At 33.3% G+C, this 15,317-nt stretch overlaps 1 protein-coding gene and 1 long non-coding RNA gene across 5 annotated transcripts in view; one reads left to right on the forward strand and one right to left on the reverse strand.

Moving 5' to 3' along the window:
* LOC125048684 (probable beta-hexosaminidase fdl) overlaps nucleotides 1-15,317 on the forward strand; it is a 94,094-nt gene that overhangs the window by 18,205 nt on the left and 60,572 nt on the right. For 2 of the 3 annotated variants that reach the window (XM_047647503.1, XM_047647521.1), the window contains exon 2: nucleotides 3,555-3,591. The exons of the other annotated variant lie outside the window; for it this stretch is intronic. The gene's annotated coding sequence lies outside the window, so the exon portion shown is untranslated. The remainder of the gene's footprint in view (nucleotides 1-3,554; nucleotides 3,592-15,317) is intronic. 3 annotated transcript variants of the gene reach the window in all.
* The window catches only part of LOC125048725, a 44,108-nt gene continuing 40,993 nt past the window's right edge, over nucleotides 12,203-15,317 (reverse strand). For both annotated transcript variants that reach the window (XR_007116865.1, XR_007116866.1), the window contains exon 5: nucleotides 12,203-15,125. This is a non-coding gene — a long non-coding RNA (uncharacterized LOC125048725). The remainder of the gene's footprint in view (nucleotides 15,126-15,317) is intronic.

Raw genomic sequence — 15,317 nt, forward strand, 5'->3', positions numbered from 1 at the left:
GATTTATCCTGCCTTTCAAAGTGTTGTGCTTGTAGGTAACATTTTCTTAAACCCAAAATACGCTTAGACCCAGCTTTCTCTATTCGTTGGTCAGTTAATCTGATTTAAGTTGTGCAAAACACGAACATTCGAGAGCTTACCGTCAAGCTACAAATGTGACTGAAAATGTATATCGTATATGAAAAATGAATTTTTAATATTTTGATTCTTCAACTGTCCTCCTATGTATTCCGTCAACTTTACGTCCACTCGCTATTCTTACAATATCCTTGAATGCATTCCGACGTGTCAAATATTTCAGATCTAAAATTGATATAATATATTAATATGAAAATCATCGTTACGAGTATGTATAGCGGAGTCCGTAATGGGTCCGTTCCGCTCGCAGTGGAAGGCGCGCATGAACATTTTTGCAAATTATTTAATTTTATAATTATGAATAATGCTATCCTTGTACATTCAGTCTCAGACGCAATATTATTGAAATTGTTATCGACTTTCTAAAATTATCACCATTGTATAAGGTTCAATGTATGATTAATTACTTAATTACGTTAATATAATAATACATTTTAATTGTTTTGTTATGTTCCATTAGTTTTGTTTGAGCTTTAATTTAATTTGTACAGTTGTCTGGAAGTTGCCAACATTTTTATTTAGTTATTTTAATTGTACTGTATTTTTTTTTATAAATTCTCAAAGACACAATTTAACGATCTAGCTTAAGACTAATAAGTAATTTAAAACAAGCCTAATTTACTAAAAAATTACTAAAATATCTAACATAAGAAAGTGTTCAATGACACTACTTAGTCACTATTAAGGGGAAGACACTCTTCTTAGTTCTTGTGTACTATTTTTAAGAGTAAATAAATAAATACATTATAAGGTTTTTAAATTTATAAACTACTCCATGAATTTTCAATTTTAAAACAAACATTTCATAAAAGACATCTTTAAAGTTCACTGGAGTACAAAATTGGCAATATCCTTGGACAAGAGATTTTAAGAGCTCTTAATTTTCTCTTGCCCGGAGGTGAGTGCCGTCACATGTTGAAGGGTCAAACTGCAGATATACTTAGGTGTTTGACAATTAATTTAATACAATTAGAGGTTTAATTAATGTTACTGAAATAAAAATTATTATCAAATAAAAATCGGTCTATTAAATTAGGTATTTAAAAATATCGACCGATGATTATATGTTATACAATACATGTACGAAGATACATAAATCTAATGGCAGTGTGCTACTATTATCCTTGAGGTTGTAGGTTCGATCCCCGGCTGTGTACCAATGAATGCCTTAGACTTAAAAAGTCTACAGTGTTTTTAATGGAGTTGCTAAGTATTTTCAAACAAATTAGACTTAGTGTTCTTCAAGAAAAGTGCGTACCAATTCTTAAAAGGCCGGCAACACCCTCGCGAGCTTTATGGCATTGAAAGTCCATAAAGGTGGTAGCACTTAACATCAGATGAGCCTCCTGCCGGTTTGTTCCTTTTCTATAGAGAGAAGTAGCGTAGCCCTCTTTGTCAAGTGCACGTCGATTTTTGGGGTAAAGAATCAGAGTAGAGCCTTAGCGAGAATAAGACACTCGTATGCATTTTAAATCTAATAAATTTTTGTTAGTGTGAAGAGGTTTTCCTTCGCCGTACGAGGTTAATTCTAGAAAAATCCATTGCTGAGTTCAAACGCAAATCTTGCGATATGGTTTTAGATTATCAAGATTTTTTTAATATTTTTTTTTTATAAATAAATATTCATCAGTAAGTTGATAAGAATAATTACAAAAAAAAACATTAATTATAATAACAATAGTCGAGTAACAATACCTTCGCAGCATAATAGCTTTTCTAGCGAGAGAATTGATATTTCAAATCAATAATAAATTATTTGACATTGCGTTGGGTAGTACTATCAGCAAATGAATTTTTATTTTTGTAAAGTAACAAGCTACATAGTCATTTCCGAACCAATTCGACTTAGGGTCCTTCAAGAAAAGAGCGTCCAATTTCTTAAAAGGCTGGCAACGTACTTGCGAGCCTCCTGGCAATGTGAGTGTCCATGGGCGGCGGTATCACTTAACATCAGATGACCCTCCTGGAATCGTAGTTCGTGCTGAATCGCGCCCTAATAGGATACTTGTCTATCATGGCGTACATGATAGACAAGTCGATCAAAGTTTTATGCGTTCGAAATTTAAAAAATCTATTTAAACAAATGACAAGCCTGGAAGCCGCCTCTTGCTGATTGTACATAATGCGAACCATACTTTAAACGTCAAACAAACTCATTAAAAATCAATTATTGTCACAGAACATATAATTACTGCTTAGTTCACGTGGAAATTATTATAGAGCAATGCACGCTCCTAAATTGTAATGTTTGTGAACGTATTGTTATTTTATCAGCTGTATTATCTATAATGTAAACTCATGCATGCGTGAGTTTTCAAATGATATTATAAATGGCAAGTATAATAAATCAGAATCATGCTTATAATTAAAAAATATTAGGTCCTTACATATGACGTTTTGTATGAGAGGAACAAATAGTAGTTTTATTTTTAAATAGAATATATTTAATTAATCAAGTTTTTTTTAGTTTTAGTGTTATGCACTTTTGCCATCTTTTAGGCAGTTCCTTGATCCCTTTATTAAAAAAACCATTCGGATGGGAATCAATAAAATCTTTGAAGGCGGTTTCGACTGGCCCATCAGAGTTGAATTTATTACTTTGCAAATTTTGATAAAAATTGTAATCTGTTGGAGCAGTCTGTTATGCAGTGTGTGGTCTAATATAATCGATCAGAAAACATATCATAGAGCTCAAAAACTATGTTCTTATCTTTTCATTACTAATCAGCGAATCAGGGTCAGCTTATTAAGGAAAGAGCTCCAATTCTTTAAAGGCCGGAAACGCACTTGCGAGCATTCTGGCAATGTGAGTGTCCATGGTCCATCACTTAACATAAGATTAGCCTCCACTGTTACGTAAAAATATAAAAGTATTCCCTATACGAGCTTAGAAACTTTTATTTTGGTAGCTGATTAATTTTATGAAACAGGAAGAAGAGAATATCGAAAACACGCGTTTTTTGAAAAAAAAAAATTTTTCATTTCAACCCGTTCTAGCTTCCGCCCAGAACGTGGATTTCATATATTTTAAAATGATTTTTTCTCCAACAACCGTTAGTTTACATAAAACTTGTTTACTTAAATTTGTACCGTAGAAAAATCTAATTCCGTAGATTTTGATACAAACATGACCTTATTAAAGCATTATTTTAGATCCATTCTAATTGATAAATAATTATATAAAGCATTACCTATGTGTGTTCCATGTGTCTTTACTGAGACATCATGGAACATTACGATCTAACTTAAGATTAAGTATATGCCCTTATTAGTAATTGACGTCTAACCTAATTTACTAATAAGGATGTTTAACAAAAGAAAGTGTCCAATAACACTTCTTACAGTCTGTAATAAATGGAACACACTTTGTTTTTATGTACTATTATTACCTATAAATACATATTTTTTTGTTACAGATATTGCTAGCTTTCCGCTGATTATGTGAAATGAATTGTAAGTAGACACGAGAGCATTTGTTAAATTATAACCTACTTAATTACATATGAGGCAAATGTAATGAAACAATTTACATTTGTTAATACGTGTTGAAGCCTCAATAATGTTATGCGGCAAAATTAAATAGATCCGTGATAGATTTCAATAACCGCAAATTGACACCGAATTGTGCTGACCGAATTACAACACATGAATATAATGAATTATTTCAAGTGGATTATAGGTACTATACAAAATTCATTATTATTATTAAATCTTCGGTAGTAACCTCTGCTGTATGGTCCCTGTAAACGTCATGAAACAAAAGAAAAATAAATAAATAAGTTCAACTGCATTATATTATACTAAATAATTTTACGTAGTCAATCTTCAGTAGTCACCTCTGCTGTATGGGCCTCCTCTATACCGTCCTATCTATTGCCAACCTCGTCCATCCGGGCCCCTGGGTCACATGTCCTATTTGATCTACCTTGATTGCGTGTGAGGAAGTCGAAAGTGTGTGCTGTTCGAATGATTTTTAGTGCTGAGTTTGAACTATAAACTACTGGTTAGTGCGCGCGTTATATGTTCACGCCTGTTTCACGAAGTGCTAGTCAGAGATCACGGCTCTCCACTTGCTACGGTCCTCACCTCTCGCTGCATCCACCTTCATGACCTTCACCATGCATGCTCGTCGGCTATGGGTACTCTTAACTTGTCCCTTCTCTAGTACGTCCTGGATCGAGTACATGTATGTACGACAAGGTCTACCCGACTTCACCAGGTTGCCTTGTATACTTGTAAGCTTCTCATTCATCCATTGTACCCGGCCAATCCACCTACATTCCCTTTCGTATCCTTGTCACTACGTCCTCCCACACTTTCTCACAATTACTTATACGATCACGCAATGTTAAATCATATTTAACGCACTCGTTTCCACGGCATTTATTCTACTATCATTCTATCTCTGCCACACCTAACAACTTGACATACAATATTTTTGTTTGTATATAAGTTTCGATTCCACTATAAATTGCATTTACGTTTGCATATTTAAAAATATCAATTGCAACATCAATTCAATTTATTAAAGCTGGTCAGTCAGTTGAAAGGTTAGGTCTAGTGATACGGGAGACATTATATCGCCTTCTCTCCTCTGGAATCTGAATCTTAAACGCAGACCCGTTCCATTTCTATGAGATAATGTCCAAGTAGTGGCCTTTAAGGTCGAATTACTTACTCTATATGTTCTTTACTTCTTTCTAATAAACCATTTTGATTTTATTACACATAAATAAAACTGTTTAATGGATGACCACTTTATTTATTTATTAATCTTATAGCAAAGATACATATTATAAAACAAAACACTTAGACAATATACAAAGCCAAAACAGATTACATAGATGAAAAAAAAATATATGAAATAAAAACATTAATAGACAAAAAGAAGAAAAAAAACATGTGAGCAATTTACACGTGGAAGAAGTGAAACCTTCAAAAATGTTGGTTACAAGATAATGAGGCGAATGTAATTCTAATTTAAAATTTAAAAATATCAATAATTAATTTTGATAAAAACTAGAATAATTAAAAAGTTTTTATAATTAATAATATGTAAATTAGACTTTTTTTTACTATCTAAATGAGTATTTACTTGACTTTTCTTTAAATTAATTTTTTAATTTAAATTCTTAAGTTTAATTTTGATAAAAACTAAAATAATTAAGTTTTTTTGCACATCTAGGTTTTTTTAAATTCAGAAAATGATCAAATACACACTAATTTACAGTTTATACACTTCCTATCTCATTTTCCCACGTCATCTTATGAATGTATGTGTCCGTCTCTTTTTACTGTCGCTTTTTCGTGAAGATAAAGAAATTCTCGCTTTAAAAAAAAAGAAAAGAAAACTAATACATTAATACCTAAAACGACATTTCACGAGTGCCTCCCTGACTACAACACCCATAAAGTATATGAAATCTAGGTAGAAAAAATTCTTTAATTAGAGGCGGCTTCTTGTAGCATTCATTTTATTAATTTTTTGTACTGATACTTTATAAAACAGTTATTATTAAGACTACCCAAAGATGAAAAACACTTGAATTTCTTTTGTTCGAAATTCAGGTACAACGAATAAAGATCAACGTTATTCGAGTGGAGATTTTTGCGTTGTTATTCTGAATAAAACACCGGAACCCTCGTACTTGGGCACAATGTTATACAAATTGAGGCGTAAACCTAGTGTTAATACAAGTGGAACGTATTGTTTTATAAGTAGGATTGAGGCTGAGGCGCCAGTGTTCGAGGACTCTTTGTTCTATAAACGTTCTAGGAATCCTGCTTCACGTAAAAATGTTACCTGGGATATAAAAACAAAGGATAGTGCATTTTGTTTTACTGATTAATAGCGATTCTTGTCCTAGCATTGAAGGTGGTTACCACGCAAAAGTGGATTAGTAAGGAACTCTTTATACCTAAAAGTTATCATTATGTGGTGTAAAGTACTGGAAAGTCGAAAATAATATTAACAATAACACGTAATTCTACGTATGACAAAAGTAAAACAGACGCTTATATTAAAAGCCGTGTTTCCTCGCTATGTATTCCTTATTTTTTTAAATAATAATACACTTTTTATCTTGCAAAATGAAAGTAAACCTATTATAATATATAAAAAATATTTTTTTAGTAATTTTTATCTATACGTACTAAATAATATCTAATTTCTAATTAAGCTGCAAGAAACACTTCTAAGGTAAAGGCCTCCATTGTTTCAAAACCTTTCCATAAAGTAAACTAACGAAAGAAAAATCCATTGAAACAGAGCTTGAACGCACGATATAGCCCGGTCATTTTAGACAATTGAAATAAAGAAAATTCCGACAAAGCCAAATTTTCGTAGAGACCTTAGGTTTACCACAAGGAATAAAGTGTCAAAAGTCCCCATCAGTCCCATGTGAGCTTAGCGACTTATTCGGGGTCCAAGGTCAAAATTTTAGGTTTTTTGGATTTTTCTCGAAAACGGTAAGTTTTATCGAAAAGTACCTCAGAGCACAGTTGTAGATCTTAAAATTCTCTATAAAAATGGTCCCTATGATTTTTTCTCTAAGACCCACTATTTCCCAGATATTGCGCTTGTAAGAATCACGTTCTACATAATATGCACACATTTCCTCACCACCTGTGAGAGGTGAGAGAGGAATATTCATGTGATTTTGATGAAGAGACAACTGATTCTTCTCTTTGAACAATTTCTAAGCGCTTATCAACAGGAAAGAGAAGAAGAAGAACAAGAAGAAATTGAAGAAAACATGATTGTTGAAGTTGAATATGAAGAGTATGAGTCAGATTAAAGTAATAAAAAAAAGTTTGAACGACAGTTAAACTCAATAACCCATATCAATAATCTTCATACTATTAAATAATTATTGTTCCTGAAAATATCGTCAGAAAGGTTCGTGAAATAGGCCTACCGGGGATACCACGTTAAAAAAAACGCGCCGAGTACACTACCTCACAGGTGGTGAGGAAATGTGTGCATATTATGTAGAACGTGATTCTTACAAGCGCAATATCTGGGAAATAGTGAGTCTTAGAGAAAAAATCATAGGGACCATTTTTTTAGAGAATTTTAAGATCTACAACTGTGCTCTGAGGTACTTTTCGATAAAACCTACCGTTTTCGAGAAAAATCCAAAAAACCTAAAATTTTGACCTTTGACCCCGAATAAGTCGCTAAGCTCACATGGGACTGATGGGGACTTTTGACACTTTATTCCTTGTGGTAAACCTAAGGTCTCTACGAAAATTTGGCTTTGTCGGAATTTTCTTTATTTGATCACTATTTTTATGTCTAAAATGACCGGGCTAATAGGGTTGAAACCGCACACTTAAACTAGACTAACACCCATTTTATAACAAGATGTATTTGTCAAAATATGTCGGGGCCTAAATTTTATTATAATAAAACAGTTTTCTCCAAGTCGAAATTTGGGTTATATGAAGTCACGAATCTTATTCAAGTAGTTCCTTAAAAAGAAACGCTTCGACGAAGATGTATAAATCTGTGTTTTGAAAAATGTTAAAGATATCACGAGTCAACCTACTCGCAGAATTTAGTTATAAATAAAAATGCATTTTTCCTTTATTTCTTTAATATATGGGAAGTAGTTTAAATAAATATTCGTTAAATAATCACGAATTTATTGCATTTTTTACTAGAAAGAATAAAATACAATGCCCAAAGTAGAAAAAAATGACTAAGTGTATCATTTGGTATGACTTAATGCCCTATAACCCCTAGATGAGGCAGAGGGCGTCCACAGTGAGTTTCCTTCGCGTTTGGTCTTGATTGCACCTCGCTCCAAGTCTTTCAGTCTCTCCTTGTCTCATCTGCAACTGTACGACGCCAGGTTTTCTTGGGACGGCCACGCTTCTGCTTTCCTTGTGGGTTCCAATCAAGCGCCTTCTTGGGGATATAATTGGAATCTCTTCGGAGTGTATGGCCTATCCATTTCCTATTGTCTCGCTTTATCTGCTGGCTAATCGGAGTTTCTCGGCAGCGCGCCCAAAAAGAGATCTTCTCGGCATACCAAGAATACGCGAGGACAGCGGTTGGAGCCGGCGCGATATGTCGTGAGTGACCTTTCACGGTTCAGACCTATCACAGCAGCACACATTTGACGTTGGATCCGAATATTTTAACCTTGACTCGACGCTTCAACATCAGGCCGAAATTGTGCGAAGGTTGCTCGAGCCTTGGCAATGCGTGAAGTAATACAATTTGGTATAAGCCTCACAAACGTGGCATTGTCCACTGATAATCACCATAGTTTTTAGTACTGTACGGTTCCTGGGTCATCGGGGTGCTTTAAAATATAGAGGTTTTTGTTTTACTCTATATTAAGCACTCGCGTACATCAATAGAATATAAGTAAGATAATGAAATGTTAATTGCTATTTAACGAATGAATGCAAAGTAACTGGCTATACTCTCGGGGCGTAACTCTAACGATTTTGGAAATCGCCACGCTTATAAAACTAAGAAATCCTAAGTGAGCAAAATGTACAGCCTTGGCTTGTACAAGTACTATTAAAGATACATTAATTCGACATTATTCGTTTTTATCTTATGTTTTTATCTATTTTCCAGAAATCACAATTTTTGGTTTCTTGTTTTTCATTTCATGTAAAACGTGAGATACACCAGACGTAACATTTCTAAAACATTCATAAAAGTCACATTACGGGGCTGTCTGCGTTGTTCATTAAAAGTTTCATAACAATTAAAAATAGCATTTTATATCATTGACCTTCACACACAAAGTAGTTTATGAAAATGTCGCATAATGAAGTAACAAACTCCTGTACTCTTTAAACTAAATTTATTTGATATTTATAAAGGTTCATTCCTAGTATATCTAATGATTGCATATAGCTTTCCAATCAAGGATCAAGGATCGTCATGGTCGCTTAAATGTCATTGCTTGTGGCGGCGTCCATGCGTCGGGTTGTCTCTCTCCCAAAAATATGGGGGGGGGGGGATCGATAGCTGGCCATGCGTCATACTCGTGAAAGGGTTGTTGTGACTGGTCAGTGGTTGTACTTGAATTCGTGTATGCGGTGATGTTAGTTGTGTTGACTATGTATTTGCGTGTTGTTCCCACGAGAATGTAAGTGCATGCTCCTATTTTTCACCATGCCTACTGCTGAAAGAGGACAAATCTTTGTTATTTTTTCGTTTATATATATATAAATTATTATAGTTAATTACTTATTGATGTCATGTGTAATGGTTGCAGCTCGGGATCCGTGATTCAGGACGGACTTTCCTCTCATATCTAAAAAGAATAGTATAATTAATAAACATTCTGAATATATAAGTAATAAACATTCTGAAACCCTTAAATATTATTTTCCTTTATGACTTATGTCGTAGAGTACGTTTAGACCAGTGTTTCCCAACCTCTTTTGTGCCATGCCCCCAGTATAACATTCATAATTAATATATTAAAAAATTGAATTGTTCACTTAAATGATACCTATCATTAAGGAAGACCTTAGGAAGAAATCACTAGGAAATTGTTAATGAAAGAACAAGTAAATTTTCAAAATCTGAAAAACTGAAATTCAAATTACAAATATTTTTAATAAAGATGTTTCTTTGTTTATTAAGATGTTTCTACATTAATTTAGTGAGATCTTTGCTGCAGAGAGATTTTATATTAGGTCCCAATTTGGTTAGATTCAGTCTTAATTGCCCACGTTGGGAAAAACTGGTTTAGACCATATTGTACCTCAGCTACGTGATCGTAAAGGTCACAACTAAAGGTCGTGTTTTGATATTCAAACCCATACAGGTTATGTACTTAAAAACACTTGTCTTCGCTGCCACCGACTTGGAATTAAAAGTCTTTTTTTTTTAAATATACGTCACCGTCACGTCACCACAACAATGGGGTACGAGCAACGATAGATTGATTATTAATCTAAAATTAGAAATTTAATGCAAGACTCATAGTATATTTGTGATGCAATTTAATACATAAAAACAAAGAGACACTCGTATTAGTTTTTATCCAGTAGTAAAGATGACGAGCGCAATAAAACTGCAACTGCAAAACTTGACTCGGCCAATCTATAAAAAGCGTTTTTATGTTGAAGTTATAAAGTTCCCAATAATAGTTGAAGTGCAATCACATTTGATATAAAAAGTCTCATTGATGGAGTATTCCGTAACATATTAAAAAGTGATTGAACACTTTTCAACTAAATTCATATTTATTTATTTGCTTATCAGTATTTACACCTACTTATTATACAACATCTAAATATACGCAAAAAGCCAAAAACGGAATACACATTTAAGTATAAACATAAATACAGGTAACAATTAGTACCTACTTATACAAAAAAATATATAAATATAATTGTAAGATGCATTGATCATTATATTATATTTATTATAAAAGAGGAATAACAAAGCCATTATATCTAATAAAGGATACCAGAGCTTTTTATAATACTTTTTAAGCATTTTTTACTTACATTAAATATATCTATTTGCTGGTAATTTGTGTTTAAATCTGAAGATACATGACTGAGTTACGTAAATAGATTATGGAGGAATGTGAAATTGTTATAAAATATCGTCTGCGTATAATAAAAACTTATTGTATTTAATATTATCTCACCTTACCTAAAGGTATAATAAATTGAATTTCCAATTGTCACGCTATATATTGCTTTTTCTTATTAACGGCATTTTCATACGTTTTTCTGTATATATTTGTATAATCATCGATATGTATGTTGCAAAAGATTCCTTATGAACGAAAATATAGGCTGGTGATAGAAATAGTACAAAAAAGGTTCTGGCGTAATTATATGTATTACCCCTTTTTGTACCAATCTACGTTTTTATTGGGAGCCTAGCCTTTATGAATCACTTGAACTACGGAGAGTGCAGTCAGCAATCTTTCAAATGTTTTGAGGTTAGAACAGACTTCATGGGCCAGCTTCCGGCATTGCTTGGGCTGTATGTTCCTGGAAATTATTTTAGTTCTCGGAGGCATGTCGTACTGTGGAATGGAGCTCGCTAACAGTATTTCGCCAGCAGTCACCAAATTTCCGACTGGCTTGGGAAGACTGAGATATGTTTTTTGTAGAATAATATCATTTTTTATTTGTCTATATTTTATAATTATGGACTGGTCATTTTGTTGTAAATAAATAAATAAAAATACTGCGCGTGTGACGTGAGTTTCGACGCTAAATGCTTGTATGTTAATTGTAGTTAAAAGCCATATCAAAATCAAGAGCGTAAAATATTTTTTTGATTCTACCCACACGAGGGTACCATGTTAGTATTATTTTGGGTTTTTTAATACGATTGTAGAAAAAGATCATATTAAATAAAAGACGAAATATACTAATAAATACATTTTATTTTCTACAAGCAAATCACGTAGCTTACATACTTTTATAATTATTTACATGAATACACATGGCAAAAATACTCAATTGGTAAAAGTGAAGGAAAATTAGACGAAATGCGAATGTAAGGCGCATTACGGGTATTTGACATTTGAAATGCTACTGTGTCGTCCGCAGAGCAACAATATTCCACAACGTTTGATATCTCTGTTAATGGTATTTTCATTGCAATCAGTTCTGTATCTGACAACCCTATGAACAGTCAGTCCACTTCAAAGTTTAGTTTTAAGTCTAGTTTCAAGAAGTGGTTCTACACAATTTTTGTGGTTCTACACACAAGTGCTGGAAACGGGATGTGACTTAGGATAAGCTGTAGAAAGTTTTAAGCATATTTTCTGTGTACCATACAATATAATGTTGAATATTACAAATAACAATTATCCAATTTCGCAAGCTAGTATTCAGATTATCGAAATACAAAAATCGTTATAAAATTGCTCAAACAAAACAGTTATGTTAATTACAAATCAACTTACTTTTAATGAATTTTTGACAGAAGATCTATGGTCTATAAATAAAAAATCATTTGCTTAAAATAAACTAACTTCATAGCGTTGATTACTACCGTCCTTTATTACTAACAGATTGAAAATAGCAACAAAATATACATTTATTTAAAAAAATCCAGTCAACCGTAACGTCGATTTACATTACAATAATGTAAAGTATTACATTTATACAAAAAGTATTTAACTAACATTAAAACATCAGATATGACATAATCTTTGATGTATGTGTGGGTGGGCTTTTGCGTTTTACAATTTCATTTAATATAAAACACTTCATTCCGGTCTTGCTCCTGCCGCTGCCGGAAATATTGCGTAAGTACTGCTTGCAACAATAGCGTCGTCAGTTCTACGTTTTATTAATTTACCGAAAACATTTTCAATAGCAGCGGTACGGACAGCAGCAGTGACGTAATCACATACGCTGCCCACTTCACTGCCCTGTTCGAGGGCTGAGTGTACATGATAATAGTTGTGCATTATAATGTCCTATAATATTAAGAACAATGAACTTTCTATTGTATTATACCATTCTACGTTTTAGATAATCTTAAACTAGTCATAAGAGTCAATATTACCGTTACATCTAGACACCTAAAAGTAAGCTCAAACCTATGGGACTGTATGATAGCGTTAAAGGCCTACATCTCCGTGTATTTTTATTACTTTGGTACAGGTTAATTTATTTGAGATTTGTTAAATGCGTGAGCTTTGATTGAACGTGAGATTAAACCGGCTGATATCAGTTATTAGAAGTTTGACCAAATAAACGTATGGAATCAGGAATATATCTAGCCAAGCCTGTTCAGTAATTTTGGAACCACCGGCTTAAGCAAGACTGATGCAACATTACTTTAAATATTTGTGCATATATTCAACTAAAATAAAGCAATATGAACCCATAATGCACGATGACTCAAAGTAACATTTATACAGTATTACTGACTCACCAACTCTGTCCACGACACAAGCCACATTTCTATGTTATGGCGACTTCGACAGGTGTTCCGTCTTTGTCGACTTCGTGTGTCTTCTTATTGTCGAAAATATTCTTAAGAGTACATTAAATAAAAAGCTTGGTATGATTTATACAGACTCGACCTTATGTAGTAACTAAGAAGCTGGCAAGCACTTAATTATATGATTTGCTCGCATTTTGTCGTATCAATACGACAAAAATATCTTAATGAATGAATGTCGTACGTTACTGCGTTTTTAAACTACAGGTGTTTAAATCTGTAAAAGAAATCGATACTAAATCATTTGTTCGTGGTGGTCAATCGGGGTGCGGGGTTTTTAAACGAACACTCCAGGTGTGGCAGACGTGGTCGTTAATATAAGGAATATTATTATCGTATAATTATCGCTATTAAAAAGCCTGCCACATGAGCAAATAATATATTTTTGTTCGCCAGCTCCGTAGCTAAGGAAAAGTATTAAAGAAAATTCGTTGTACCAAAAACTTTTTAATGACAATTGTGTTTTTTGTATTTAAAAACTTCACTTTTTCAAACACAAATATAACTTTTTTTAGGTACCTTATAATTATGTTTAACACAATCAAGTGACAGCATATACACAAAATTAGAGAAAGTATAGGCAGGACTAAACTTAAAAATACCTAATATAAACCAACCAATAGATTTCATCGTCGTCCCACTATACATAGAATAACTCATGCATACACCACCACATCACGGCGGCTAATAATTTCTGGTGCATCGAACTTCACAACATTAAATTTGTTAATTATACAAAACAATCAAACCGGTGTAGCATTAAACCTAGTTCAGCGTGGCTTAAATTAGTTTCGAATCGGTATTTTAATAATTAAACTTTGTTGTGGGAATATGTTGTTCGAAATTTTCATATGTGGTCTTATAAAATGTGAACTACATATATTTGTCACTGGTTTTTTTTTTCATATAATATATAAGGTAAGCTTATTAATTAAATAAAGAAATCAGTGGCGCTACATTTACTTTGATGAAACTTTTTAGGTCTGGGCCTCAGATTTCTGTATCTGTTTCATGATCATTTCCATCTACTATAGATCAGCCTCATGTGCCTGACACACGCCGTCGACTTTTTGGGTCTTAAGGCAAGCCGGATACCTTACGATGTTTTGCTTTAACGTTCGAGCTAATATTAAATGCGCACATTCTATGCACAGCCGGGAATCGAACCTTTGACATCATGTGAGTCGCACGTTGAAGCCACTAGGCCATCACTGCTCTTATTATATAACGGTCTTAAATGTTAACACAGAAATCTGTGGCCCAAACCTAAATGGTTGTAACCAAACATTGAATAGCTTTGCGTTAACAAATAAACGGGAGATTGTAGGAATTATATATGTAGGAGCAATACTATACTAGTTTATTAATTAGCCAATATTGCCAGATCTAAAAAAAAAATATTTAAACTTGCAGGATTATGTTAAGTGATACCGCCCGTAGACACTCACATTGCGAGAGTGCTCGCAAGTGTCCGTTGCCGGCCTTTTAAGAATTGGTACGGTTTTGGAGTAATTAGACTTTTACGTTAATAATTTGCAGGCCCGATGACGTATTTTAATGATATGCAGCTGACAGTAACGCCTTTGCTCCGACATATATCATTCACCTTGAATATTTTCATAACACCTTTGCTATTTTTGTATTGATAGGTGGCGATATTATGCGCTAAGGTTTCTGCGTGGTGCTTCAATTTGACGGATAGTTGACATTTGACAGATGTAAATTTATTATCTACGAAACGATAGTAAATTGTCAGTGACAGTCAATCATGTGACAGGTTGGGTCAACATTAAAATTTAAAAATGGAACGCCAACCCATTTCTAGTTGTGATTATGCACTTATCTAAAACAATAATTTGGTGCAGTTCGATCTTTTTATAAATGACAATAGCATAGCTTAAGTAATATGTTGTTCTATTTATTATAACCTGGTGTCTTTTAATAAGACGGCCGCTTCGTACGAAGGCAGTTCACTATCTGTCTTCACTTTCTGGCAACGCGGGCACGCTTCAGAGACCACCTCCTGAAATTAATAGGCTTCTATTAAGGCTCTTTCAATCGAGTTAGGCTATAGAGTATATTTTAAAATGCACAATATTTTATATCTGAAGGTCTAGTCTGCATGCATGTTTACACACTAAATTTTTGTTCGAAATACAGGTCACACAAATAATAAACAAAGTATAGGTACTTTTTTAAAAGAATAACAGGTAAT

The sequence above is a fragment of the Pieris napi genome, chromosome 1 (genome assembly GCF_905475465.1).
Source record: "Pieris napi chromosome 1, ilPieNapi1.2, whole genome shotgun sequence".
In the NCBI taxonomy this organism is placed as follows: domain Eukaryota; kingdom Metazoa; phylum Arthropoda; class Insecta; order Lepidoptera; family Pieridae; genus Pieris; species Pieris napi.